The 27,841-nt window shown below is 40.5% G+C and overlaps 1 protein-coding gene across 1 annotated transcript in view; it reads left to right on the top strand.

Moving 5' to 3' along the window:
- Positions 1 to 3,696: 3,696 nt before the first annotated feature.
- Positions 3,697 to 27,841, top strand: part of LOC111151396 (platelet activating factor acetylhydrolase 1b regulatory subunit 1) — a 94,097-nt gene continuing 69,952 nt past the window's right edge. The window contains exon 1 of the mRNA XM_022509387.1: positions 3,697 to 3,819. The gene's annotated coding sequence lies outside the window, so the exon portion shown is untranslated. The remainder of the gene's footprint in view (positions 3,820 to 27,841) is intronic.

Here is a 27,841-nt window from a genome sequence, read left to right as displayed (position 1 = left end):
AATTCTAGCCATTTTTTTAAGGTCTGCTTTAAATCACCTCCCTCATAAAGCCTTCTTTGAGTCCTCTCAGAATCTTTTACTCTACTAGGTGTACACACAGACATAAAAGGAAGAAAGCTTGTTTTACTGTCCTCACGGTCTATGGTGGTGACATCTAGAATGAATTTGACATGTCCTTTTGTATTGTTTCTTTATGTTAGCATTTTACAAATTATTTTTCTCTATATATTTTAAAAGTTTTCAGATTACAAAGTGCAGCTTGTAACCAGTTTTTCTATGTCTGGGTTGAGAGATTCACCTTATAGTCTTTGTTTCTACGGCTTCCCAATGTTCGTGACACATGAGGATGTCATGATGCTGAGATGAAGAATGACTGGTTTAGTTGGACCTGCCCTCACTGACATGCCCATGCTTTGGAGAAATGCAGGTACACAAATTAATTAGTTAAAATCTCCGACAGTGAGTCTCTTGCTAGTTGGGTCATGGTTTTCTGATGGAACTTTGATTCACATAAATTGTATACCTGAAAGCTGTCTTCTCACCATTTGCTAATTGCTTTCTATCAGATATGAACATACAACAATGTGTCTTTGCCTATAAACAAAGGGCAATTTAATTCTCAAAATAAAGTTTTAACACTTGTGCTCATTGTTATAACTGAAACCAATATAACACTGTATGTTAACTATAGTGGAATTAAAAAGTAATAATACAAGTAATAATTTAAAAAAAGAAAAAAATTTGTGCTCATTGTAAATAGATTTTAGAAGACATTTTGTCCTCTCCCCAATAGTATTTTTGGAGTGTTTTTTCCAGTCAGCTTATTTGCAGAATTGTTTAAACTAACACTAATTTTACTGCAGCAATTGAAACAAATGTTTCCGTTTTGAAAATGTCTGCTGAAAAAATAAAGATCTGCAATTCAAATGAATGGGGAGATTGTTAAATTGTGGCAAGTCAAATGGATGTTTATACTTACTCTTTTCTCAAGAAACATCATCCACAATATTCATTATTAAATGTTTCCTGGATAGATGTAGTAGATTCTAGTAAGTCCTTATGAATTATGATGGATGGCATAGATGTCCTGATTCTCTATTCTTAAAAGACAAGTGTTTATTAAGATGGATCTATCATTTGAGCAACTGAAAAGAAGTGCACAGAACCATAACACATCACTCCACATCAAGTTAGGCATATAACACAGTTTCATTTCCATTTGGAAAAATTATAATCCAAGGAAAGTTTTTATACATTCCTCCCAAGGGGGTTTGTACTTCAAAGGAGTGCTACAGAAATAAAAGCTGATCTCAATTTAGTGTGTAATCACATAAAAACAGATTTTAAAGATTCTAAATACATGAGTCTATGAGCTCAAGGTTTACAGCAATCACTACTACCTATTTGTCTTAAATCAGTGTTTATCAATGTGATTCTGATTTCTTTCTGGGTAATTCTGTTGGCTTTTGGAACATTCGTTTTAAAAATAACTGATTTACTCAGCTGATTAAATACCAGGGAGTGTGATATCACACAACAATAAATATTTTAAAAGGTAAAAATGAACCAAAGGTAGATTCTTCGAACAAGAGAGGTTAATTTATTTATTTATTTATTTATTTATTTTTTAAAAAGATTTTATTTATTTATTTGTCAGAGAGAGAGAAGGAGAGAGCGAGCACAGGCAGACAGAATGGCAGGCAGAGGCAGAGGGAGAAGCAGGTTCCCTGACAAGCAAGGAGCCCGATGTGGGACTCGATCCCAGGATGCTGGGATCATGACCTGAGCCAAAGGCAGCTGCTTAACCAACTGAGCCACCCAGGCGTCCCAAGAGAGGTTAATTTATTTCATGTTTCCTGACTGTTACGGGACACAGCACAGACCAAACCTCTGTGCCTCCTCTTGTTGTCTTTGTCTAACTTAAGAATTCCAAAGCTGTAAACCTGAAAAAGACCTTCCAGAGACCTTTTGATTTCCTTCCCTGCCTTCATGAAGAAAAACCCAAGCCCTCCAGACAACCGTCCCTCACTCATGCTCCTCCTGAACACCTTCAGGGATAGAGACAATCTTTCTCTGGAAAAGGAAACTTGCTTTGGTATCAGGCAGCAGAAATGGTTACATGATTACCTAGGATTCCCCCCTAAGGTACTATATATCACAAATGCAGCATCATCTCTCCATTTCTCACAGAAGCCTTGTAAGCTAGCTATTTATTAGGTCTGTTTTATAGAGAAACCTAGGCCAGAGAGTAATTTAGCCAAGGTTGCACTTCCGGTAAATGGCTGATCCAGGATTCATGCCCAGGTTCTCTCTTTCATTAACCCAGCTGCTTCTCAAAGTCAGTGTATGCATTTACCTACATAAAGGGAATTAATAAAATCAATAAACATAAGCCTACACCTACGTTTTAGGAAACGAGTTTCCTTGGACAATATAAACTTAATAGATAATCACACTAGATACCTTTTATTAAGGGACTGTTTCATATTGAAAGGTTCAGAACTTCAAATTAAGCCCATTTTATTTTATTTTCAATTTTAGTTAACATACAGTGCAACATAAATCTGGCCTGTTTTAAATCAAATAGCTCTTTGTGGAATAAATAGACTGCAAATCCGCAACACTTCTTTTTCATTAGTATATAAACCTATAATTTACCACACACACACACACACACACACCCACACATACACACACACAGACACGCGCGCGCACACACATGAAGGTGTGAGCACCTTCTGAGATTAAAGTTCCAGGTCTTTCTTTGGGGGTCAGTTTTGAGACTTCAGGTGTCTCAAACGTGTGTGTGACTAAGGAAAAGAATAGCTGAATCATGTCTAAAAGCGAATCCTCCAAATTAAAAATCTGTAATAAAAAATGAAACAATTGGGCTTTCCATCAGCCTTTACCCTCAACAGCTCCTCTCTCCAAATCAATCCAATACACTTCCCTCCTCTTCGCCCCCACCAAACTGGGAAATAAAGCCGAAGGCCGGACGTAGCTTGGCCCGAGCTCCACTTTATTCTGAAGCCTATCGGGGCCCGCAATCCATGGGTCCCCACGGGTCCCCGTTGTTGGCCGGGAGAAACGGGAACAGCTCTGTTTGTGGGCAAAAGCAGGGCGGGGAGGTGAACAGAGCCGGAATTCATGGGGTCCCTGAACCGTCAGACACGGGTCTAGGAAAAAGGAACCCAAGGTTACAGAGGCGAGCGGAACGCGAGAAGGCGCACCTCCTGCGCAAACTCGACCGCCCGCCACTCGGTACCGCCAAACCGCATCGCAAGCCCGCCCGCTAAGCGGAAGGCAGCGCGGTTTAGGGCCCGGCCCAGGCCGGCGCATGCGCCGCAGCCCTCTCCGCTCCCGGCCCCCCTCCCCTCTCTCATCCCGGCGGGTTTGGGGCGGCGGCGGCGGCGGCGGCAGCGGCGGCGCGGTGACGTCAGGGCGTTGGGGCAGCTCCTGTGACAGACGGAGCTGGAGCGGCGGGGCGGCGGCGGAGTCCGGCGACTGAGATAGCGAGTGAGCGAGCGAACGAGCAGCGATCCCGGGGCCTAAGGAGCGAGAAAGAGGAGGAGGAGAGCTCGGGCGCGAGCGAGAGAAACCGCGAGCGCCAAGCTTGGGCTCGAGCCCCGGAACGGCTGAGGAGCCCGCCCGCTCCCCTCCCCTCCCCCTTCCCGGGACCGGGCCCAGCGCGCCATCCTCCCCCTCCCTCCTTCCCTCCCTCCCTCCTTCCTCCCTTCCCTCTCCCTCTCCCCCTCCCCCGCCGGTGGATGGGAGTGAAGGACGGAAGAGGCCCTGCGGAGGCGGCGGTGCAGCGCTCCGGTAAGGCGGCGAGGGTCTGCTCCCTCCCCTCTGTCTTCTCCACAGCGTTGGGGCGGCTGCGGGCCGGGCCGGGCGGCCTGACGAGGTGGCTGCGCCGGTCCCCTCCCTCCCATTCTCCCCTCCCCCTGCCGCCGCCGCCTCCTCCTTCTTCTTCTCTCCTCGCTCTCAAAATGGCGGCCGCGACGGCCGTTGAGTGAGAGACACGGGAGGAGGGGGGACAGGCCGGGGAGGGCGCTGCCCTTGCTCCCCTCCTCCCCGGCCCGGGTTCGGGGGTGCCAGAGCCGCCGCGACTCCACCCGCGGCCCTCCCCGGGAAGAGATCGCCCTCCTCCCTCAGTGACTTAGCAAGAAAAGTATTCTTGGGTAGGAAGGGCGTGGAGAGCAGGTCGCTCTCTGATCTTGGGGAAAGGGTTTGGCCCTCTTCTCCCTGGCCGCGGAAGGCGAGCTCCGCAGTCCCCACCCCACCCGGAGTTGGCGGCTCGGGGACTGCGCTCAGCTCCGCGCGGCCTCGGCACCCACAGGCCTTCAGGCGTTCCGTCCCCCACCTGTCCTTAGGATGGGTTTGACCTGAGGAGGATGGCCCAGCCCTTCCCTGGTCCCTCTGTGCGGTGGTCCAGGTTCTACACCCTCTCCAGAGGAGCGGCCGACCCACCGAACCATCCGCAGCATCCACCCACCGAATCTGGCAGGTTTTTCTTTTCTGCCACTGGCTCCTGAGACGGGAGTTGCCTTTTGACGTTGTAAGACAGCTTCGAGGCCCTCAGCCATTCCCCTTCATCTTATCTCCCCACTCCTTTAGGAAACGCAGTGCCTTCTTTAGTCTGCCAGGTGAAAAAATAGAAAATGTCTTTGAGCTGGTGGGCAAATTCTAACTCTCTGTCTCTCTAAGCAGTAGAGAAGTGGAGTAGGTTTTCAGTATTATAGATAAGAGAGCAAGCAAGGTGCCTTGGCTTTATTTGTTTTTCTGCCTTTCTTCAGTGACTTAGCAAGAAACTCCCCGGGAGGAGGCAGGAAATTTTCTTTTGGGGTTGGGGTTTGGGTCCAAATTACATCAACCCTTTGGTTAAGAATTTGTGCTTTTGAAGAGAAGAACCAGATTTGTGGTTTCATTCTCAGTGGGCGATGTCATGCCAAGGTCCCCCCACACCCCTTCCTTAAAGGCAATCGGGAGAGAATAAAGATATTACTGTTATTCCGACCTCTATTTCAGCACGTAGTCCTCGAGATTCATAACGTTTTAAAGGCTAAACAAAAAATATATGCCATTTTTGGTAATTCTGTTTTTATTGGGAAGTGGGTTGTTTTGTGTGAATTTCATCTTGAGACTAGGGCGGAGGAGAGAGCTTGGGCCTTTCATACCAGTAATGTCATCCCTCCTCTTTCGCCACAGTAGTATTTGCTTTAAAAAAAAATTTTTTTTTGTTTTGTTTTTGTTGGTTTTTTTTTTTTTTGTTTTGTTTTGTTTTCTCTGCAGCAGGGCTTGATTGCTGCAAGGTTTCTTAATCAGGAAAATTTCCTGCCTGTATATGTCGGCAGTGATATAATATTGAATATATAAAAAGCTTTTACTTAAAAATTCTGATTTGCTTCTAAGACATCAGCTAGCTTTTAATCTCTCATGGGTGTCTTTCAAGACACAGTTTTGCAAAATAACTGGCAATTGCAAATTGCAGTTTTTATTAAAGCATAAGTAATCTGTATTTAGGGTGATTTATTCTTTCATGTCTTATTATAAATGATCATTGTTTGGATTGTTCAGAAGGGGAGGATCTCTTAAAACAAATTTTAAATTTGTTTTATAAATCCGAGAAAGAAACCCAATTTTTTATGAGATATTTCTGTATGTATTGATTTTGATAGAGATAACCCTATTTTGGTACCTACTCCCTCCCCTTTTAAAAATGGGCTAATATTTGTGGATGCTGTGAACAGCCATTGAGCTGAGGAGACTGGGTGGAGTAAGAGAGCAGAAGCTGTGAAATGCTAGATTGCCCTTTCATAGCATTTTTCTTCTGCTTATGTTTTGTAAGGTTATTTGATGCTAATTGGTGCTACAACAAAGGCATTTCTCTGTAGTAAATTTTAAAATCTGATGTTTGGTTTCCACCATTTTTGCAAGGTGGGTATTGAATGATTGGGGTAAAAAGCAATGTCCCTGCCCTAAAGCAGACATTTATTGTCTTTCTGTATTTGTGTATACATACATACATATATATATAAAACCTGTGTTAATGTTTTTTTAATTGTTTTAGTCAAGTAAGTGTAAGTTAATGAATGCCAGAAATATTTGGCAAGAAATAGTAACTGAAAATATGGCAAAAATCTAAATGAGAATACTATAGTTGTTTTCTTTTACTTTAGTTTGGATTGAAACAGTAAATCTTATTTTTTTAATAATATCAAAGATGAGTAAAAAGGATAAGATAATTTGTGTTAAAGGCTATTTATAAAGGGTTTCTTCTTGTGGTGTTCCTTGAAAGGGACCTTTTGTAAGGTTCTACCATAGAGAGGGTAGGTCACTTTAGTGTCTTGCATCAAGCATTCATGTAAATAGATATCTTCAAAAGAATGTCAGATTCACGTGGTAAATGTGATTTTGATGAGATTTAAGACTGTTTGTCAATGTATGATATATTTTCACACTTTTGTTATTTTAATGTGATTAGAAGGTAGAAGGGTTCATAGGTTGAGGAATGAGTGAGTTAGGGAATGGTAATTCACTATGTTATGTCACATATTTCCATCTTATATTTTAAGGTATAAAAGTGCAGTAAGAGTGGTGATTTTTTCAGTAGACTCTTCATTGATCAGGAGTGTAAAATAATTTGGTTTAAGAGAGCTTTAGTTCCAAATATGTATATGTGGATGTTTCTGATACACGTGACAGGATCTTTTGCTTAGTTTGGAGATCAGTTTTTAAAATTCTTCATAATCCTGTATTTATAAATGTTTTTTTTTTTACAGAGATCAGAAGTAGGCAGAGAGGCAGGCAGAGAGAGAGAGGAAGGGAAGCAGGCTACTCTCTGTGCAGAGAGCCCCATGCAGGGTGATCCCAGGACCCTGGGATCATGACCTGAGCTGAAGGCAGAGGCTTTAACCCACTGAGCCACCCAGGCACCCCTATTTATAAAATTTTTAATGAGATTGGCATAGATTTCATCTTTTTAGTAGAATTATTTGGTATCCATTTTTCCAATTAAAATTTTAGTATATTGGAAATTTGGAGATGTTTCTGGAAGGAAAAAATCAGTATCATAACTTTTCTCTCTAGCTAGAACATCCATGTTTCATTGTCTCTATTTTATTTTTTCAATGTAAATGTTTCTCTTTTATGTATTAAATAATATGAATGCCAATGTGTATTACACATATTTGCATATATACACCTTGTGGCTCGTATTTTAGGTACTCAAGAAAAAAATAGGACCTTACTTTTTGTTTTCATATGGCTCATCTTACTCACAACTTATCATCTTTATAAACAAGCCATAGAAACTGTGGAAGTTGACAAAAAAACAAACTCAAAGGAAAACCTTAGGGCAACCAGAATGAATTTTCCAATTCTTTCCGTTGAGTACTACAGTAGTGAGTCACATACTCTTTTGCCAAAGGGACATAAGGCTCAGTTGGTTTTAAACTGAGCTGGCCATGTCTGCTGTGGTCCTAAAAGAGATTTTTTAATTTGCTTCGAAGTCTCTGTTTTGAAAATACTTAATTGTGACAGGTAACCTGTTTTCATATATGTTGGAAAGAGAGAAATAGTTAAAAGTGAAGTGGACATTCTTTGTCACTGTTCTTAAGTCTTCTACAGTAGGACTGTAATTGTTTTGTTTTTACTTAAAATGTTGCTCTATTTAAAATAAAACTAATGGAATGCAATGAGTTCTGAAAAGATAAAGGAAAAAAAAAAGGTGAAAACCTGTTCTCCTGAAGATGTTTAGCTGTAGAGTGAATCCTAGTTGCTAAAGGCCAAGTGTTTTGAGAAATCTGTACTTATTGAAAAAAGATGCTTTAATATGAGCCTAATAATCAACTGCTTAAATTAAGGCTTTTTGGATTGTGTTAGCTTTGTTGCTAGTTTGGCATGACATTTTCAGGTAGTTATTTAAATAGAATCGTGGTGTGTGTGTCTGAACTACTATTGTGTAATTTTTAACCTTGCCATGGCAGTTAGATTTAATTGGTATTTGTGAAATGCTTATACTCAGTGGATGCAGACATCATAAGTGCTTATTATTTTGATTTATTGTTTTCTCTTTAAAAAATGGTGGCTTTTGGTTGTTACATTCGTAGGTAGGATTGGTCTATGCATTAAGGATACTTCTGGAAAGATACCCTCTAAAGTTACTGTCATTTAACATTGTCATAAACATTTCCCTGGAACTTTGTAAATATATTGAACTTGGTATTCATTTTCATTTGTTCTGCTACTTTTTGGGGCAGGTTGGTATTTTTATGGGTGACAAAACTAAAATTTAGAGACTGTCTTTCCCTGAGGTCATATGTTGGGGTAGCAGCTAGATTGAAGTAAATACAGGTGTTAAACCACTTAGGTATTGCCTTGCATGATTCCTCATTCTTTTGACAAAACGGACCCTTTTAATGACTATTCTTGTGTTTGTGAATTTCTTTTCTAAAATGGTTAAAATCCATGAGCATTTATTGCCTGCATCATTTAAATTGGTATTTATTAACATACAGTCCTGTATTGTTAGCTGTTTTGCTTGATTAAGGCGTTAGGCATTTGAGTAGGGACTCCCAGAGAGTTCCTAATACTGCTTTACAGTAGTATTAATAAGTAAATAAATACTTGTTGCGTACATGCTGGTAGTATTAATAAGCAAGTGTTAATAGATTAATATTAAATATTAATATTTAAGTAAATCTGCATAAATAGTATTGGTAAGTAAATAAATACTTGTTGTAATAGATTGAATCCAGGGTTATGTGAAAGGAAATGTGCTATGCTATAGTTCTTTGTAATAGCTGACTTCCAGTGATCTTTCAGGAATTGAGGTGAAGGGGGAAGAAGTGTTCATACTTCCTTTAAAGAGATTTTATGTTGGGGGTGCCTGGGTGGTTCAGTGGGTTAAAGCCTCTGCCTTCGGCTCAGGTCGTCGGGCTCTCTGCTCCACAGGGAGCCTGCTCCCCCCCCCACCCCCCACTCTCTCTTTGCCTGCCTCTCTGCCTACTTGTGATCTCTGTCTGTCAAATAAACAAATAAAATCTTAAAAAAAAAGAGAGAGATTTTATGTTGTTTGAGGGAATAGGGTCACACTGCTGAAATACTTGGCATCAGGGCCACTAAATTCACTAAATTCTCATCCATAAGAAGTGAATTAATCCACCTGGATGCATTACATTTGCATCTTGTAATTATTTGTTTTATTTTTCATTGTGATTATCTGTTCTTTGAGCTCTTAACGTGTTGTCAAGAATTATTGACATTTAACTAAGGCTGTTAACAAATTTTCAGAGAGGGGCCTTTGGGTGGCTCAGTGGGTTAAGCCTCTGTCCTTGGCTCAGGTCATGATCTCAGGGTCTGAGATTGAGTGCATTGGGCTCTCTGCTCAGCGGGGAGCCTGCTCCCCCACCCCACCCCCCTGCCGCCTGCTGCTTTGCCTACTTGTGATTTCTCTCTCTCCCTGTCAAATAAATAAATAAAAAATTTTAAAAAGATTTTATTTATTTATTTGACTTAAAGAGATCACAAGTAGGCAGAGAGACAGAGAGAGAGGAAGAAGCAGGCTTCCTGCTGAGCAGATATCCCGATGTGGGGCTCAATCCCAGGACTCTGGGATTATGACCTGAGCCAAAGGCAGAGGCTTTAACCCACTGAGCCACCCAGGCGCCCCTAAATAAATAAAAATTTTTAAAAAACTTAAAAAATTTTCAGAGAGACTGTCTTTTGGTAACAGTGAAATTAAGAATCTGGGAAATTTTCAAGGTCTTCAATTTTTTAAAGGCATACAGAATTTCAAGTTTATTAAGATTTTGCATATTGATTAATCTACTTTATGTCTTTGGCAAAGATAGAAAGATATGTTTTGTGATATTAGTGCTCTGTATGCTTAAGGCATATTTTATTCATCTTTTTGGATTTGTTTTTGTTTTATCAAAAATATGCTGACTGCAGGAGCCTGGCTGGCTCAGTTAGAAGAGTGTGTGAATCTTGATTTTGGTGTCATGAGTTTGAGCCCCACATTGGGTTGTAGAGATTACTTAAATGAATAAATAAAATAAAAATTTGAAGAAAAAATAATGTTGACTGCCAAAGAAAGGAAGGTGAAGATGAGTCAGTTTTATTTTATTTGGTTTTTTTGCTAATTTTTATTTTTTAAGCAGGGGAGTTACACATTCAGCATTATCACAGAAAACAAATTAAGCTATTGACTAAAACCATATATGATTACTTTAGTAGTCCTAATTCCACAATTTGCCCACTATGTTCTTTGAGCAGAAGCTTCAGCTTCCTTATCTGTAAATGGATAATGTTGGTAATATCTAATTCAGAGAATAATGGCTACTACTGAATGATGAATGTCCTGTAAATCCTTCAGTAAATGATTTCTTTTTGTAAAAGATTTTATTTACTTATTTGACAAACAGAGATCTCAAGTAGGCAGAGAGGCAGGCAGAGAGAGGGGGGAAGCAGGCTCCCTGCTGAGCAGAGAGCCCGATGCAGGGCCCAGGGCTCCATCCCAGGACCCTGGGATCATGACCTGAGCTGAAGGCAGAGGCTTAACCCACTGAGCCACCCAGGTGCCCTGTTAAAGATTTTTTAAAGGAGAATTTAATGTACAGTTTAATCAAATAGTCATTACTATATTAACATAGTGGTTTTTTAAAAAAGATTTTATTGATTTGAGAGAGAGAGAGAGAGCTTGCACGCACATCATTCCCCCCCCCCATGGAGTGGGGGGAGGGGCAGAGGGACAAGCAGACTCCCTGCTGAGCAGGGAGCTGGATGCGGGGTTGATCCCAGGGCCCTGAAATCATGACCTGAGCCAAAGTCATGCTTAACCAACTGAGCCATCCAGGTGCCCCTTAATAGAGTAGCTTTTTAAATTTTTAAGTGTATTTCTTTTTCTTTTTTAAGATTTATTTATTTTAGAGAGAGAGGGGTGTGAGTGGGGCGGCGGGGGGAAGGGACGGAGGGAGAAGAGAGAATCCCAAGCAGACTCCCACTGAGCAGAGAGCCTGATGCCAGGGTTGATCCCAGGTCCCTGAGATCATGATCTGAGCCAAAAAGACACTTAACTGACTGAGCCCACCCTAGGTACCCCTTAAGTGTATTTTTTAAGAATTAGTATTAAGGGGTCACCTGCTTGGCAGGGAAACCTGCTTTTCCCTCTCCCACTCCCCCTTCTTGTGTCCCCTCTCTTGCTGTGTCATTGTCAAATAAATAAAATCTTAAAAAAAAAAAAAAAATTAGGAATCCTCCCCATGCCCCCCCCCAACCCATTATGTGTATCTGAAACCAGTGATCTCTTCAGAGGTTTTTTTGTTGTTGTTGTTGTTTTTTTTTGTTAAAGACTTTATTTATTTATTTATTTATTTATTTATTTAGAGAGGCATGTGCAGAGGGAGAGGGAGAGAGAATCTGAAGCTGACTCCACATGGAGTTCGGAGCCTGATGCAGGCAGGCTTGAACTCACTACCCTGAGATCATAACCTGAGCTGAAATCAAGAGTCCCACGCTCAACTGAGCCACCCAGGCGCCCCTCAAATTTTCTTAATAGGCAAAGATGTAAATCAGTGCCAAATGGAATAATTCATTGTTTTAATGTAAAAGTATGTTGCAAATAAGCATTTTTTAAAAAATTTTATTTATTTGAGAGAGAAAGAGTGAGAGAGAGAGCATGGAAGGGGAGAAGGTCAGAGGGAGAAGCAGACTCCCCGTGGAGCTGGGAGCCCGATGTGAGACTTGATCCGGGGACTCCAGGATCATGACCTGAGCTGAAGGCAGTTGCCCAATCAACTGAGCCACCCAGGCGCCCCGCAAATAAGTATTTTATTTAAACTGTAATGTATGGTTTACATCTTTATTTTAACAATCAGAACATTTTTATACTTTTAAATATTACTAATTTAAATAATTCCACATTTTCCTTTTTTTTTTTAAATAAGTTTTTATTTTGGAATCATTTCAATTTACAGACAAGTTGTAAATATAGTTCGGAGTACATACACCCTGAACCCAATTTTTCCCATTGTTAACATCTTATATTTTTGAGATACATTTGTCTGTCTTGGTATTTACTGTTAGCTGTACTCCAGACATTATCTGTATTTGACTAGTTTTTCCATTAATGTCCTCTTTCTGTTCTAGATCCATCCCAGGGTACCATAATACATTTGGTTATACCTCTGTAGTCTTCTCTGGTTTGTGACAGTTTCTTGTTGGTTCCTTGTTTTTCATTACCCTGACAGTCTTTTTTTTTTTTTTTTCTTTTTTTTCTTTTTAGATTTTATTTATTAGAGAGAGACACAGCGAGAGAAGGAACACAAGCAGGGGGAGTGGGAGAGGGAGAAGCAGTATCCCCACTGAGCAGGGAGACCAATGTGGGGCTCCATCCCAGGACCCTGGGAACATGACCTGAGCTGAAGGCAGAGGCTTAACGACTGAGCCACCCAGGCTCCCTACCCTGAGAGTCTTGAGTAGTACTCATCAGGTATCCAGTAAAATGTCTCCCAAACTGGGTTTGTGTGGTGGTTTTTTCAGTAGACTGGGGTGAAGGGTTTTGGGAAGAAATATCACAGAGGTGAAGTGCACTTCTCATCCTATCATCTAGGGCTATATGATACACACAAAATATCATTGGTGGTGTTAACCTTCATCATTTAGTTTACGTAGTATGTTCTAGTTTTCTCTATACCCTAAAGTTACTGTTTTTTCTTTCCCCTACTTTATCCTTTGGAAGCTAGTCGAGTTCAGTGTTTGGGGAGGGGGGCAGTGTTTACACATGTTAATTGGAGTTTTTCTGTAAAACAGATTCATCTCTTCCCCATTTATTAAAACAATTTACATTTTTGACTATCAGAAAAATTTTGTTTAGGATATTTAAGATCCTTATGTTGTGACTATAATTTGGAAACCTAAGATCAAGGAAAGCTTTTGAAGAAATGTATTTAAGTGAATTATATATCCCTTTAGAAATTATTCTAAGAGTAAAGTTCAGTGTTGGGATTTTAGGGAAGAGCTCTCCCATTTCCCCATTTTGGGGCTTGTTTAGAGGGAGACTGCTGTGATCTGAGAAGCAAAGCAAATAGGGTATCTTAGTCATTGATTCTTTACTAGTATTTGAATACACCAAATAATGAGTTTTAAATAGTACCACAGAAAACAAAACATTTTGACTGATTAAACTCTTACTTTCAAAACAGAACTGGTAGATCTATGTCTTGAAAGATTTATTTTACATTAAGGAGAATTTATAATTTGAAAGTAGGATTATTTTTGAGAATTGCATTTACTAGAGTTCTTTTTATATCTTGCCCTTACATTGCAACACTTTTAAGAGATTTGCGTTAGGTTTCTACTTAAAAGACAAAAAACAAACAAAAAAAAACCCAAAAAGCTCCTGGGGTGCCTGGGTGGCTCAGGCTCTTGATCTCAGCTCAGGTCTTGATGTCAGGGTTATGAGTTCAAGCCACGCATTGGGCTCCATGTTGGGCATGGAGCCTATTTAAAAAAATAAAAATTAAAAATAAATAAAAATTAAAAAAAACATTCAACACCATTACATGTATTTCTCTTCTAAATATTCATCAGTTTTTTGTTTTGTTTTGTTTTGTTTTTAGGGGTGCCTGGGTGGCTCAGTCAGTTAAGTGTCTTTGACTCTTGATTTTGGCCCCAGGTCATGATCTCAGGGTGGTGGGATGGAGCCCTGCGGCTCCATGCTCAGTGGCAGTCTGTTTGGGATTCTTTCTCTCCCTCTCCCCTTGCACTCTCACTTTTTCTCTCTAAAAACAAATCTTTAAAAAAAATAAATTTTCATCAAAGTTTCCAGCAAACATTTTTTAATAAATTTATATCCCAAGTAGAATATACAGACATGATTGTCATGTCTGCCCTTGAAGGTTTGCTACCTTTGGATAACTTAATATGCAAAGGTAGCATAATATGCAAAGGTAGCATAACACTGCTGTAATCAAAGTATGTACTTCATGTGATGAGGGCCCATACTGTTCACAGAAGTCTTCACAAAGGTGCTGAACATTTTAAAAGAAATCCTTTAATACTGTTTGGGGTTCCAGGCAGAGAAAATGATTAGTTCCCAGTCTCATGAGTACATCTTGTTTGGTGAGGAAAGTTCCAAGTAGTTCAGTATGGCTGGCGTCATGAGTTAGTATAGAGGAGCTGATCTGGTCTGATGACCTTGATCTGGCCTTTAAAGCAGGGTGTTAATGGACCATCCTCATCAGATGTAGGTTTTTATCTGTTAAAAATTTAAATTTCCAGGGGCGCCTGGGTGGCTCAGTGGGTTAGGCCGCTGCCTTCGGCTCAGGTCATGATCCCAGGTCCTGGGTTCAAGCCCTACATCGGGCTTTCTGCTCAGCAGGGAGCCTGCTTCCTCCTCTCTCTCTGCCTGCCTCTCTGCCTACTTGTGATTTCTCTCTGTCAAATAAATAAATAAAATCTTTAAAAAAAAAAAATTTTAATTTCCATGCTCCGTCATAGACTTAAGAAAGAGTTGAAGGAGGACCAAGGTTGGGGAAGGTTTTTTGGTTATTGTTGTGTGTGTGTGTGCGTGTTTTTTAAGATTTTATTTATTTTTTGAGAGAAGGAGTGCATGAGAGGGGAGAAGGTCAGAGGGAGAAGCAGACTCCTGGTGGAGATGGGAGCCTGATGTGGGACTCGATCCTGGGACTCCAGGATCACGACCTGAGCTGCAGGCAGTTGCTTAACCAACTGAGCCACCCAGGCACCCTGTTTGTGTGTGTTTTAACTGGATAACCAGTTAGGTGTACTGGAGACTTGAGTCCTGAAACATTAGGTGTTTTTGTGTTTCATATGTCTGCCAGTGTAATTAAAATAGGAAATTTTTGTTTTTTATTGTTCACTAACCTTATGAAGCATTAAAAAATTGATTCTGTCATTGGGATGTATTCAGTGCAGTCTGTTGTAGGAACCATGCTGAAGTACTAGAAGGTGCTCCAAACTGGGAACAGCAGAAGTAGAATCATAAAGGTCACAAAGTGGGGAGAAGGAAGACTTGACACTACATTACATGATGCTCAGTGTTACTGGAGTGTGAGCAAAGTGGAACTTGATTAGAAATGAAACTTGAAATGTGGGCAGGGACCACCAGATACTCATCAAGGGCCATATGAACTATTTTAAAGCAGGTAGACTTTAGGAAGTAGGGAGGCAGCATGGTTGAATGATTAAGAGCCCCAACTATGGAGCCCAGGTGCTGGGTTCAGCTTTTAGCTCTGCTGCTTACGTAACTGTGTTATCTATATTTTACACACGTGTGTGTGTACACACACGTGCACACTATAAAGACTAGTTACTTAAGTTCTCATAAGCCGTTGTGAGGAGTAAATGAACACTTGTAAAACACCTAAAGCAGTGACTAGCATATAGTAAGTGTTATATAAATATTAAGTAAATAAAAAATAGGGAGCGGATGGTTTTTCTTTTTATTTATTTATTTATTTAAAAGATTTTTTTTTTTTTTTAAAGATTTTATTTATTTATTTGAAAGAGATCACAAGTAGGCAGAGAGGCAGGCAGAGAGAGAGGGGGAAGCAGGCTCCCTGCTGAGCAGAGAGCCCGATGCGGGGCCCGATCCCAGGACCCTGGGATCATGACCTGAGCGGAAGGCAGAGGCTTAACCCACTGAGCCACCCAGGCGTCCCTCTACCAATTGTTTTTTTAACCTTAAAAGATGTTTTCTAGATGTATTGCTAATATATATAGATCTAGTTTATTTTGTTGTATAGTTTATCATATATGATTATACTGTAGTTTTTTTTTAAGATTTTATTTATTTATTTGACAGATTACAGTAGGGAGAGAGGCAGGGTTGGGGGTGAAGTAGGCTCCCCTCCAAGCAGAGAGCCTGATGCGGGGCTCGATCCCAGGACCCTGAGATTACAACCTGAGCTGAAGGCAGAGGCTTAACCCTCTGAGCCACTGAGGCACCCCTTCTATAGTTTCTTTATACCTGTACTACAAAAGTAGACATTTAGGTTGTTTCTAAATTTTCCTTACAGATAGTACTTCAGTAAACATGAAGCTTTCTGTAGATAACATGATAAAATTATTTTTTGCGGGGGCGCCTGGGTAGCTCAGTGGGTTAAAGTCTCTGTGGTTAGCTCAGGTCATGGTCCCAGGGTCCTGGGATCGAGCCCTATATTGGGCTCTCTGCTCAGCAGGGATCCTGCTTCCCTTGCTCTCTCTCTGCCTACTTGTGATCTCTGTCTGTCAAATAAATAAATAAAATCTTTAAAAAAATTATTTTTTGCTTTTGCATTGCAGAATTTATCCTAAGGTTAATTAAATATTATTTAGTAATTCTTATGTTGTTAATTGAATAAATAAATCAGATCATACTGTTAGCACTGATACATACATTTTTTTAGACCATAAATTCTTAAATCCTGTTTTTCTTTCTTCAGTCTCTTCAGCTATTCAGAAACCCGTATTAAGGGCACCTGGGTGACTCAGTGGGTTAAGCTTCTGCCTTCGGCTCAGGTCATGATCCCAGGGTCCTGGGATTGAGCCCACTATCAGGCTCTCTGCTCAGCAGGGAGCCTGCTTCCCCCCCCCCCCTGCCTGCCTCTCTGCTTGCTTGTGATCTCTCTCTCTCTGTCAAATAAATTTTAAAAATCTTTAAAAAACAATAAAAAAAAACCCCCACAAAAACCCATATTAATCCAGTACTGTGTTAGGGTTTACACACTGGTAGACAGCCTTTAGGCAGAACCAAATCTATAATTGCATTTCTTTTTGCATTGCATTGTTAAAAGAATTCTTTTTAGTCAACATTTAAAAATTAGCTGTTTTGGGGCGCCTGGGTGGCTCAGTGGGTTAATCCGCTGCCTTCGGCTCAGGTCATGATCTCGGGGTCCTGGGATCGAGTCCCGCATCGGGCTCTCTGCTCAGCAGGGAGCCTGCTTCCCTCTCTCTCTCTCTGCCTGCCTCTCCGTCTACTTGTGATCTCTCTCTCTGTCAAATAAATAAATAAAAATATTTAAAATAAAATAAAATAAAATAAAAATTAGCTGTTTTGCATAAAGTCTACATTTTTGGATTATCCTGAAAAATTAGGAGCTCTTGGAACTGAGGCTCACATGTTCCCATGGCAACAGTTGGCCCAAGTGGAGTTGCCTCTGCCCTCCTATAGATGGGGATAAGCTCACCAGTGAAACAAGTTCCTACCACTTCATTACTATTTATTATTGCCCTTGCACTGTTTTTTTATAGTGAAGAAATACTTCTTTGTTGATGTTTCTGTAAGAAATGGAAAAAAAGTATAGTTGGGTGACTGCAGTAGTTAGCAAAAGTGGAACAGAGTATATTTCTCTGGAAGTGAAGAATATTGTAGTATAATTAATACGCAAAGAAAATGAGTCTAGTATGGAAAGATTACAACCTTGCCTGCTTTGCTCATTTGTATTACCTGCATTGTTCTCTGTGTGTGTGATCTCTGCATTTTTGTGTAAGTAGTTGTGAGGACACAGTGCAGTTGAAGATCAAAAAGATACTAAGACAGTTTGTAATTCATGAAGTTTGTGATGCAAGATATTCATCTTTTTTTTTTTTTTTTTTAAGATTTATCTATTCATTTGACAGACATCACAAGTAGGGAGAGAGGCAGGCAGAGAGAGGGAGGGAAGCAGGCTCCCTCCTGAGCAGAAAGCCCGATGTGGGGCTCCATCCCAGGACCCTGAGATCATGACCCGACCCCAGCTGGAAGGCAGAGGCCCAACCCACTGAGCCACCCAGGCACCCCACCTTTTTTTTTTTTTTAAAGCTTTACATATACCCTTGTTCTAGAAAGGTTTTAAGCAGAGGGGTTGAAAACTGGTATAATCTCCTTAACCATCCCACCTTTTAGCAAGCACTGTGTATCTATTAAGTACCTTATCCAGAGACTGCAAGTGGGTGGATGGTCCAGGGTTTTCTTTTCTTTTTTTTTTTTTTTTTTAAGATTTTATTTATTTATTTGTCAGACAGAGATCACAAGTAGGCAGAGAGGCACGCAGAGAGAGGAGGGGGAAGCAGGCTCCCGCTGAGCAAAGAGCCCCATGCGGGGCTTGATCCCAGGATCCTGGGACCATGACCGGAGCTGAAGGCAGAGGCTTTAACCCACTGAGCCACCCAGGCGCCCTGTTTTTTAAGTTATCTCTGCACCCAGCACAGGGATCGAACCCACAACCCTGAGATTGTGTTGCACACTCCAGCATGCGCCACTGACGGAGCCCCCCGGGTGCCCCAGGTAGTTCAGGGTTTAACTTGCAGTTGTGGTTTTTGTGATCATTTTATTTTTAATTGAACTTATATTAAAAACCACATTCTAGGGGCGCCTGGGTGGCTCAGTGGGTTAAGCCGCTGCCTTCGGCTCAGGTCGTGATCTCAGAGTCCTGGGATCGAGCCCCGCATCGGGCTCTCTGCTCTCTAGGGGAGCCTGCTTCCTCCTCTCTCTCTGCCTGATTCCTCTTCTCTCTCTGCCTGCTTGTGATCTCTCTGTCAAATAAATAAATAAAATCTTTAAAAAAAAAAACAAAACCCACATTCTAGGGGTGCCTGGTTGGCTTAGCCTGCTGAGTGTCTGACTCTAAAATCTTTTTATTAAAAAACAAAACAAAACAAAACAGGGCGCCTGGGTGGCTCAGTGGGTTAAAGCCTCTGCCTTCAGCTCCGGTCATGGTCCCAGGATCCTGGGATCAAGCCCCACGTCGGGCTCTCTGCTCCATGGGGAGCCTGCTTCCTCCTCTCTCTCTGCCTGCCTCTCTGCCTACTTGTGATCTCTCTGTCAAATAAATAAATAAAATCTTAAAAAACCAAAAACCCCAGTTCTATCACTGTTGTCTCTTTTCTTGGTGATTCACAGTTTTACCTCTCTAGTCTCTAAATTTGATTTGTAACCCTTTATTTAAGGCAGTTTATAAAGATGCACACACTATAAAATACCATAGATTAAAAGTGAAGAGAAACGGATGCCTTGATGGCTCAATGGGTTGAGCATCTGCCTTTGGCTCAGGTCCTGATCCCAGTGGCCTGGGATGGAAGGCACACCCCATACCCCCGCTGCCCCACTCAGCAGTGAGTCTGCTTCTCCCTCTCCCTCTGCCATTCCTCCTGCTTGGCTCTCTGGCTCTCTCTTTTTCTTTGTCAAATCAATAAATAAAATCTTCAAAAAGTGAAGAGAAAGATTTGTCTTGGAATGGAATGCTTCAAGCAGACCAGAAATCAACCTACGAAAAAATGTACTTAGAATATACTCATTTCAGGTACTTGGGTAGCTCAGATGGTTAAGCATCTGCCTTTAACTCAGGTCGTGATCCCAGGGTCCTGGGTTTGAGTCCCACATCGGGCCCCCGGCTCATCAGGGAGTCTGCTTCTTCTCCTTCTCCCACTGCTCATGCTCTCTCTTTCTCTGTCTCAAATGAATAAATAGAATGTAAATTTAAAAGAATACTCATTTCAGCAAAGTGCTGTATGTTTATGTTCAAATCTATGAGTGGCTACCTTAAAAAAGGAGCAAATTTGGCAAATCAAAAAAAAAAAAAGTGAAGAGAAAGAAGAAACAAATAAAGGGTAAGGATAAAATGTAATCAGAATCTAGGCCAAAAAGGTATATATCACAATGTACTTGCTACAGGCAGAGTACAAATTTAAGTCTTAGCTTTTTATGAGCTAACAGAATAAAAAACCTGTTATATTATTTTCATAATGTTCTTATGATAAAAGTAAACTAGTTAATTCAGAAAGATAAGTAACCACTATCAGAGTAGAATTTTTCATGGAGGTCTTCATAACCGGGATTATGTACTATGGTCATTACCCTCATCAATATCTCTAAGTTAGATGGATGTCTAGTATTTAATAACACTTAATATGGAAAGATCGACCATGTCATGGGAGAGGCAGTCTGAAAAAGTATGTAGATTGTCCTTTGTTGTCTGACCAAGGGATCTAATTTCTCTCAACCCAATTTTTCATACATATTGATATTGATCTCTCTCTCTCTCTTTTTTAAGATTTTATTTATTTATTTGATGCAGAGAGACCAGAAGTAGGCAGAGAGGTAGGCGAAAAGAGAGGGGGGGGGAAGCAGGCTCCCTGCTGAGCAGAGAGCCTGATGCGGGGCTTGATCCCAGGACCCTGAGATCACGACCTGAGCCGAAGGCCAGAGGCCTAACCCACTGAGCCACACAGGCACCCCTGATACTGATTTCTTTGGCAAGTACCTAAAGTGCAGATGTTCTGCACATGAAATACAGACCATTTATATGTAGGATTTAAATATTTTTTTTTAAAGATTTTATTTATTTATTTGACAGAGATTACAAGTAAGCAGAGAGGCAGGCAGAGAGAGAGAGGAGGAAGCAGGCTCCCTGCCAAGCAGAGAGCCCGATGTGGGGCTCGATCCCAGGACCCTGGGATCATGACCTGAGCCGAAGGCAGAGGCTTTAACCCACTGAGCCACCCAGGTGCCCCGGATTTAAATATTTTTGTGAAAACCTAGTGTACTCAGAATTTGTGCAAGTGCTAGTAGAAGATTCCTTTTAGAGAAAAATTTAAATCTGCTTCATGACTGTCTTCTTTGAAGGTACACAGATCATATTTTTCCAGAGTATCCCTACATAGTAAAATCATTAAGAAATAGACTTAAAAGAAAAAAGGGCCACAGCCCTATCGTATGTTGCTAGAACTTGCCTCAGCAGAAGACCATTCCTATAGATCAGGATTCATGATAATTTTTAGCACAGATTAAATGTAAGGAGATACTGGTACTGTTTTTTATTTATGTCTGTAATAGATATGGTCTCTACCCTCAAGAAACATATTTGGCTCTGCCCCTTAAAAATGAGATTTTTTTCTTCATCCAAACTAGAACTACAAATCTTTTTAATTCGGAGTCAAAACCTATTTTCTGATCACTCTTGCATTTCTTAGTTTGCCGTCTTTAGCCTCAACTTCTTAGCAATATTGTATTTTCCAACTGCTTCAAAGAATTTTGAATTTGGAAACTTTATTGTCATGTTTTATTCAACATAAGATTTTCCCTTCTTCCAAAACCTTCCTCAAAAATTTTCCAATCACTTCAGTTTTTTTTAATCTTTTAGTTTGTAAAGCTTAGTCTTCAGCTCACTTTATAGTCTCATTACCTTCTTTCCTGTCCCCTGCTTCCCACCTTAGTTTTAAACTAGATTGTACTTTAATTTAGGGTTTGATTGCATTTTAATCATCTTTAATCTTAAAACCTGGTAGCACAGAGCCTAGCATAATAATCAATGAATGAATGAAAGGATATGTATAGCTCACATCTTCCAGTTATATTCAACATATATAAGTTTTTTATGGGCAGGAACTATTTCTTAACATTGCTTTTATGTCATAGGTAGCTTTCCTATGCGTTGAGCTACATGGGACACAGGTCTGTATTTTTGGGTTTGAATACTGGGTACCTGGAAGATCCTCAGTAAGAAACAACCAAGAATATAGTTCTCAATTATCTGTTTTAGTGGAGGCAAACACTGCTATGGATAATAGTAAACTAGAAGAAATCAGTTCAGTTGAGAGACACTGCAGGTTTTCCAATTGTGTTGTCATAATACCTGGGCAGTTGTCCTTGGATGTAAACAGGGGATCTGTATTTAGGACTAGAGAATGTCATCCTCAAGACCAACAGCAGTAGTGGTCTGTGTCCAAAAAAAAAAAAAAAAAAAAGAAAAATCCACTTTTGCTTAATTGCAGTTTGACCATAAAAGCTCCTTTTTCAAATCATTCCCTTTGCTCCATCCCAGTCATTTTCTACTTCCAAATTTCCCTTGTTTTAATATCTCCTATGTATTTTCTCCAAAACAGTCACCATGAAATACCAACTTTAGAACATTACTCCGTTGCTTAAGAATTGTAGTGATAGGGACGCCTGGGTGGCTCAGTTGGTTAAGCCACTGCCTTCGCTCGGGTCATGATCCCAGAGTCCTGGGATCGAGTCCTGCATCGGGCTCCTTGTTCAGCAGGGAGCCTGCTTCTCTCACTGCCTATGCCTGCCTCTCTGCCTGCTTGTGTGTACTCTCTCTCTCTCTCTCTCTGGCAAATAAATAAAATCTTAAAAAAAAAAAAAAAAGAATTGTAGTGATACCTGCATTGTCATAATGGGCTATCTTCATTTGTATTCACCAAACCTTAGCTTTAAAAAAAAAAAAGGTACATAGAACAGTGTATCTTCGGGGCACTTGGGTGGCTCAGTTGGTTAAAAAGTGTCTGCCTTTGGTTGGGGTCATGATCCCAGGGTCCATGGATGGAGTCCCACATCGGGCTTCTCTGCTTCTCCCTCTCCTCTACTCTTGCTCTCTCTCTCTCAAATAAATAAACAAAATCTTAAAAAAAGAAAAGAAAGAATAGTATTATATTATTTGTGTGATTGGAAAGCGTTAGGAAACTTTTTCTTGGTTATGGCATTGGATTTTTGTGTGTGTGACTTAGTTTTAACTTAAAACATCAGGCTTAGAGGGCTGTTACAGCTATGTTTGTCTGTCACCCAAAAATGTAATATTTGTAAGCAGAAACCAGAAAAGTAATATGAATGTTAGAATGTAAAAAGGTCTTCAATTTTAAGTTTGTAGTATAATCAGTGTTCAGCCTTTAAAAATAAAAAAATTATAGAGGCGCCTGGGTGGCTCAGTGGGTTAAAGCCTCTGCCTTTGGCTCGGGTCATGATCCCAGGGCCCTGGGATTGAGCCCCACATCAGGCTCTCTGCTTGGCTGGGAGCCTGCTTCCCTTCCTCTCTCTGCCTGCCTCTCTGCCTTCTTGTGGTCTCTGTCTGTCAAATAAATAAATAAAAATCTTAATAAAAGAAAGAAAATTATATCAAAACCAGCCCCAGGGAGCTGGGCTTTGATTTTTGCCTACATTTCAGAATTTGAATTTTTTTGGAATTTTAAAAGGGATGAGAGTAAAGTGATACAGTGCATCTTTAGTTCTGAGGACATAGTGGATTTTTATCTCAGTTTTACTATGATGCCTGTAGAGGTCATTTAGAAGCACTTAACTAAGTACCAATTTTGTGTTAATTACCGTGATTTTTTTCTTTTTTAAAAGAATTACCGTGATATTTGATGGAGATAGAAGAAGGAATATGTCAAGGTTGGAGGCTTTGGAGGAGTGTTGTTGAAATATCAAGGCAGATAATTACAGCGTATTGTGAGAATTGTTAAATTGTGTACGTATATACAAACAACTATGAAATCACAGAGGAGGGAGTTACTCTGCCTGATTTTTTTGTTAAAACTGTAAATGAATCCCTCAAGTTCTGGTGTTTATGCTAGCTGCTGAGAATTTTTCTAGAGCTCTTTAAATAGCATTGATAAGTATTAGGTTGAACCTGTGTAATTGCCAATATTGGCAGTTTAATATGGTTTAACCCCAATAGTATTTTGGTATGGCAATGAAAATAAAATACGGTAACTTTTGCCAATATTGTTTGGCAGTTGGCAGATAATTGATGTTTTATTAAAATAAAGCCTTGAATATTGAATAAATGTGCTATTTTTTAAAACATTTTATTTCTTATTTTTTATTTATTTATTTTTTTAAAAGATTTTATTTATTTATTTGACAGAGACCACAGATAGGCAGAGAGGCAGCCAGAGAGAGAGAGAGAGAGAGAGAGAGAGAGAGAGAGAGAGAAGCAGGCTCCCTGCTGAGCAGAGAGCCCCATGCGGGGCTCGATCCCAAGACCCTGGGATCATGACCCGAGCCGAAGGCAGAGGCCTCAACCCACTGAGCCACCCAGGCGCCCCAAAACATTTTATTTTTAAAAAAATTTTTTTAATTTTTAAATTTTTATTTATTTTTTATTTATTTATTTATTTTTTAAAGATTTTATTTATTTGACAGGCAGAGATCACAAGTAGGCAGAGAGGCAGGCAGAGAGAGAGAGAGAGAGGTGGAAGCAGACTCCCTGCTGAGCAGAGAGCCCGATGCGGGGCTCGATCCCAGGACCCCGGGACCATGACCTGAGCCGAAGGCAGAGGCTTTAACCCACTGAGCCACCCAGGCGCCCCTAATTTTTAAATTTTTTAAAAAAGATTTTATTTATTTATTTGAGAGAGAGAGAGAGAGCACGAGAGGGGAGAAGGCCAGAGGGAGAAACAGACTCCCCTTGGAGCTGGGAGCCCAATTGCGGACTTGATCCTGGGAATCCGGGATCATCACCTGAGCCAAAGGCAGTTGCTTAACCAACTGAGCCACCCAGGAGCCCTTGGGAAACATTTTAAAAAGTTCAGTTTGGTTTCTCTTTTTAAGATTATATATCTATATACACACGCACACAATCCCAGGACCCCGAGGTCATGACCTGAACTGAAACCAAGAGTCAGACTGAGCCACTCAGGTGCTCCTCAAATTTATTTTAAGAGTGGAAACTTTTCCTGAAAATCTCGTATACAGAAACTTGATATGTAAGTGGATAAAAAGAGAGTCTTGCCTGCTTGGCCTCCTCTCTGTTCATATTCCTGCTGTTTGAAACCATTGGTGTGGGAGTCGAAAGCAAACCTGGTTTGAATCCTGGCTCTGCCAGTATCCAGCTGTTTGACCTTGACTTCTTCATCTGTTAAATGAGAATATTCATTTCTTTGCTGGGTGTTGTGAGAATTAAACATTGCATTAAAGAAGCCAAGCATAGGGGCGCTTAGGTGGCTCAGTTGTTGAGCGCCTGTCTTCAGCTCAGATCCCAGGACTCTGGGATCATGCCCCAAATCGGGCTTCCTGATCCTGGGGAAGCCTGTTTTCCCTCTCCCACTTCTGCTTGTGTTCTCTCTCTCACTGTATCTCTATCAAAAATGTGTTTTAAAAAATGTGTGTGTGTTTAAAAATGAATAAAATGAATAAAAAAAATCTTTTAGGGCCACCTGGATGGCTCAGTGTGCTAAGCCTCGGCCTTTGGCTCAGGTCATGATCCCAGGGTCATGGGATCGAGCCCCGCATCGGGCTCTCTGCTCAGTGGGGAGCCTGCTTTCCCCTTTCTCTCTCTGCCTGCCTCTCTGCCTACTTGTGATCTGTCTGTCAAATAAATAAATAAAATATTAAAAAAAAATCTTTTAAAATGTGTGTGTTAAAAAAAAAGAAGAAGCTAGCATGTAATGGCAGTAAATGGTTATTAGGATTATATGTACATGATAACAGTGAGACTAAAAAGAGGGAACCTACCTCTGCCAAGGGGAGTAGCCTAGCCAGGGTGGGCTTCACAGAGGTAGTGATAGACTGCTTTCAGGCTGAATCTTGAAGGGGAAAGGAAAATTGCAAAACATGGTAAGGGGAGTATACCCAAGATAAAACATTTTAATAATGAAGACTTGGACATATGGAATGCTGCCTCATTATACCTTTCTGGAGATAATGGCCTCTCCTGTGTTCTAGGTAGTTTTTCCTTACATTCTTTGACTCACATTTTTAGTATTAGTCTGGACCAGGCCAGGATAAGAATCACTAACTTTCTTTGGCTAATTAAATTGATTAACTAAAGGAAAAAAGTACTCTAAACCTTAATTTGTAAGCTATGCCTTAGTTATCATGTAATGGTGCGTTGACAGGCAAGTCCTTCCTAAATACAATTACATTAGTATGTTGGAAATTAGGAATCTTTATGTCCTCCTCTGACGTCTTAGTAGGTAAGATGCTTTGTTTTGTTTTGCTTTTTGGGGCTTTGTTTTGCTTAATGGGGCTACTGCTATTGATAAATTGCAGGTAGATATTTACTTTAGATTTTTGGGAAGGAGAGCTAGAAAGTCAGTTTCAAGGAAAAACTAGTGAATCATTGAAGACTTTCCCTCAACAGTGAAGGATTTTCCCTTTTAAAACAGATTTTAGACAAAACATTTCAGTGTGATAGGCTAATAGGGAGGGGATATTAAACAGAGTAGAGAAGATAAAAAGTATAGATATATATAAAATCATACAGCGTTTCTAATGTACCGGGCACTGTTGTAAGCACTTTATATGTAATCAACTCATTTAATCTGTCTGACAGTTCTATTAGTAAATTAGTACTATTAGTAAAAGTGGCCTGTATCAGTTAACTTCATTTGTTTGATTAAGGGGATTTCAAAATTATGGCTGGCAAACCAGATCTTGCCTACTACTTGTTTTTTTTTTTTTTTTTCTTAAAGATTTTTTATTTATTTATTTGACAGAGAGAGATCACAAGTAGACAGAGAGGCAGGCAGAGAGAGAGAGACAGGGAAGCAGGCTCCCTGCTGAGCAGAGAGCCCGATGCGGGACTCGATCCCAGGACCCTGAGATCATGACCTGATCCGAAGGCAGCGGCTTAACCCACTGAGCCACCCAGGCGCCCTGCTACTTGTTTTTGTACAGCCTGTGAGCTAAGCATGATTTTTACAATTTTTAGTGGTTGAAAAAAGCAAAATAATATTCTGTATACTTTTATTTTGTAAAAAAAAAATTGTTAATTTTATAAATTACGAATTTGTTTAAAAAAATGATTGCATGAATTTCAAAGTTCAGTGTCCATAAGTTTAATTGAAACAGAGATACACCTGTTCCTTTACGTACTGTTTTTTGTTTTGTTTTGTTTTTGTTTTGTTTTGTTTTGTTTTGAGAGACAGTGAGAGCACAAGGTGGTGGGCAGAGGAGGAGGGAAAAGAGGGGGTTGGGACAGAGGGATAGGGAAAGAGACTCCCAAGCAGGCTTCCACACTGAGCTTGGAGCCTGATGTGGGGCTCGATCTCACTTCCCTGAGATCATGACCTGAGCCAAAATCAAGAGTCAGATGCTTAACTCATTAGGCCACCCAGGTGCCCCTCATCTTTTTTTAAGTTTTTATTTAAATTCTGGTTAATATGCAGTGTAATATTAGTTTCAGGTGTACAGTATAGCGGTTCATCACTTACATACATCACCCTATCTCATCACAAGTATACTCCTTAATCCCCATCACCCATATAACGCATCCCCCCACACACTGTCCTTCAGTGTTCTGTTCTCTGTAGTTAAGAGTCCGCTTCTTGGTTTGCCTCCCCATTTTTTTCCTTCTTGTTTGTTTTGCTTCTTAAATTCCACGTATGCATGAAATCATGGTACTTGTCTTTTTCTGACTTACTTCGCTTAGAGAGTATTATGATAAGCAAAGTAAGTCAGAGAAAGACAGCATCTCTAGCTCCATTCACATCATTGCAAATAGCTTTACATACTATTTATTGTTTTCTTGCTATAGAAACTGTGAGGTTGGCAAAACCTAAAATACTTTCTGGCTCTTTACATAAAGTTTGCTCACCCCTGATCTAGATAAGTAGGTGAGAAAACACAATCAGAATAAAAGGTAACAAAGTTAATATAGATGCAAAAGAATGTTGTCTATTACAATATACCAGGAAGACTTAGTTATATAATGAAGAAGCCAGCTGTATTTTCATCTTGAAGTATTTTTTTAAAGATTTTATTTATTTATTTGAGAGATGGAGTAAGCAAAAGAGCGAACGAGCAAAGGGAGGGGCAGAGGAAGAAGCAGACTCCCCCGCTGAGTCAGGGGCCAGATGAGGGGCCCGATCCCCAAACCCCGAGATCATTACCCGAAGGCATGTGTTTAACAGACTGAGCCACCCAGGAGCCCCTTCTTGAAGTATTTTTTAAAAATCTTTAATGGGGGGGCACCTGGGTGGCTCAGTGGGTTAAGCCTCTGCCTTTAGCTCAGGTCATGATCTCGGGGTCCTGGGATCAAGCCCCATATCGAGCTCTCTGCTCAGCAGGGAGCCTGCTTCCCCCTCTCTCTCAGCCTGCCTCTCTGCTGACTTGTGATCTCTGTCTGTCAAATAAATA

This window comes from Enhydra lutris, unplaced genomic scaffold (genome assembly GCF_002288905.1).
Source record: "Enhydra lutris kenyoni isolate GAN:26980312 unplaced genomic scaffold, ASM228890v2 scaffoldscaffold26, whole genome shotgun sequence".
NCBI classification, from domain to species: domain Eukaryota; kingdom Metazoa; phylum Chordata; class Mammalia; order Carnivora; family Mustelidae; genus Enhydra; species Enhydra lutris.
This window is presented reverse-complemented; position numbering and strand designations above follow the sequence as displayed.